The sequence below is a fragment of the Solanum tuberosum genome, unplaced genomic scaffold (genome assembly GCF_000226075.1).
Source record: "Solanum tuberosum cultivar DM 1-3 516 R44 unplaced genomic scaffold, SolTub_3.0 scf00261, whole genome shotgun sequence".
Classification (NCBI taxonomy): Eukaryota; Viridiplantae; Streptophyta; class Magnoliopsida; order Solanales; family Solanaceae; genus Solanum; species Solanum tuberosum.
In genome coordinates, this window is record NW_006239185.1 from 448073 (window position 1) to 450633 (window position 2561).

Sequence of the window (2561 nt, forward strand, 5' to 3'; positions counted from 1 at the left end):
GTGTTTAGAGGTTTACTTGCTGAGTACCGTGTGGTTTGGTACTCACCCCTTGCTTCTACAAATTTTTGTAGGTTACGAGCTTGAATTTTTGTGGTACTTGTCATTCTCTTCTTTTCCAAGGCTTCTGGGAGATTTGTGAGGTAGTTGTTTGTCTTCTTAGCGATCCTTCTTACTCCTGTTTATGATCTTGTTCTACTCTAGAAACAATGTCATATGAGACTTGTATTTTTCTTTTATTCAATTGTAATACTTTAGAGGCTTGTACACGTGACAACCAGATTTTGGGGATATTTTTGATTTTATTATGAAATTTCCGCATTTTATTATAATGGTTGAGTTTTAGGCTGTCTTGTCTTGGTGGGATAAGACGAGTGCCATCACGTCTATTTTTGGATCGTAACAATGGAGACTATCGAGTTGGGTATCAAACGGTGGTTAGGTTGGTCAAAAATTTGGGCAAATGGATTGCTATAATAAATGTGTTGCCAATGTTTACATGGGTTAGGATGGGCTGAGCAATGAGTTAGTTATAATTCAATTCACCCAACTTTATTCAATGTTTCATTTGTTTGGTTTTCCCATTATTCGTATTAAAACTTCAAATTTGTGATGATTTAATTTCCCCTAAATAAATTAAGTTGATTTTTTTTTAAATATTGAAATGAAACTAAATCACTTAGGGTCTATTTTTCATTGCTACAGTTGTATAAGATATATGATAATGTACTTTGAATGGCCTGATTCATGCCATGTGTACCATACAAGACATTCATTTAAATTATATACTCATCATAGCTATTATAAAGGGATAAGAGTTTGAAAAATACCCTAACTTTGGTCAGATTTACTGTTGCGATACTAAACTTTCATGAGGATCTATTATTTTCCTAGACTATTTAATACCGTATTTTAAATATATATATTTGCCACGTGGATATAAAAAATAATGCAAAATTATAAATAGTAATGTGTCCACGTGGGCACATATATACCTTTAAAATACACTATTAAATAGTTCAGGGGGTAAAAAATACGGTATTAAATAGTTTAGGGAGGTAATAGGTCCTTATGAAAGTTTAGTATCGCAACAACAAATTCTATCAAAGTTGGGGTATTTTTCAGACTCTTATCCCTATTATAAACAACAACTATTCTTAGTTTTTAAAACTATCAAATAAAGCAATTAAGTGCACCCTTGGGGTATTTTTCAGACCCTTATCCCTATTATAAACAACAACTATTCTTAGTTTTTAAAACTATCAAATAAAGCAATTAAGTGCACCCTTGGGGTATTTTTCAGACCCTTATCCCTATTATAAACAACAACTATTCTTAGTTTTTAAAACTATCAAATAAAGCAATTAAGTGCACCCTTGGGGTATTTTTCAGACCCTTATCCCTATTATAAACAACAACTATTCTTAGTTTTTAAAACTATCAAATAAAGCAATTAAGTGCACCCTTGGGGTATTTTTCAGACCCTTATCCCTATTATAAACAACAACTATTCTTAGTTTTTAAAACTATCAAATAAAGCAATTAAGTGCACCCTTGGGGTATTTTTCAGACCCTTATCCCTATTATAAACAACAACTATTCTTAGTTTTTAAAACTATCAAATAAAGCAATTAAGTGCACCCTTGGGGTATTTTTCAGACCCTTATCCCTATTATAAACAACAACTATTCTTAGTTTTTAAAACTATCAAATAAAGCAATTAAGTGCACCCTAGCTAATCAATTTCTCAAAAACAATAAATAATAAATAAGATTGGCAGGAATATGTGGACTTCTCGTTTTTTTTTACCCACCAAACATCGTATCTTTTGGGAAGATCATACCTATAAATAAAAGATATGCATTCATTTGTTGTAAGTATTTTTTTTTTCCTTTTAAGAAATCTAAGAGTTTCAAGACGTGAAGCAATGATTCTTTTCAAATACAAGGTTTGGTTTTGTTCTCTTCTTTACTTTTAATTGTAGTAATTGTTTGAACTTATTAAGTTTGATTCCTTTATATATATTAAAGTTGATTTTTTGATATTTGTTTGATCTAGTATTATATTAAGTTGTGCAAATTCTTTCCTTTCAATACCGCACTCTTGTGTTGGATTTTTAAAAATTAGTACAATTTTAAAGAATACGAACAAATATATATTTATAATTATTTGAAAACCTCCAAATAAGTTTTTTAAAAATGTATTATCACGTTCTTTGGTTGAATTATTATTTAGAACTCAATGATAATTTTGAGTTTGATCTTTTCTTGAAGTATATATACTTAAGAATTTGGAGAAAGCATGTGTGAAATTACTCCTGAAGAAGTTTTACAAAGGAACTCTCAAGTTGGTGTTGAGTTTGATAGTGCACTTAAATTTTACAATGAATATGCAAAGAGAGATTGGTTTTGGTGTTGGCAGAGAGTATGTCCATCCAAATAAAAAATTACGAAGTTCAAGCTCATGAAATAGATTTAGCAGAGGCTGCGCAACATTTGATTGTATGAGTAGAATAAACTCAAGTTAGATCAGAAGAGCTATCGTCGTACAATACAAAGGGGAAG

General features: G+C 30.4%; 1 protein-coding gene across 1 annotated transcript in view; it reads left to right on the forward strand.

The window, feature by feature from the left end:
* LOC102596261 (vesicle transport protein SFT2B) overlaps window positions 1–611 on the forward strand; it is a 27591-nt gene extending 26980 nt beyond the window's left edge. Inside the window, exon 7 of the transcript XR_001474802.1 lies at window positions 409–611. The gene's annotated coding sequence lies outside the window, so the exon portion shown is untranslated. The remainder of the gene's footprint in view (window positions 1–408) is intronic.
* The last annotated feature ends 1950 nt before the right edge of the window (window positions 612–2561 follow it).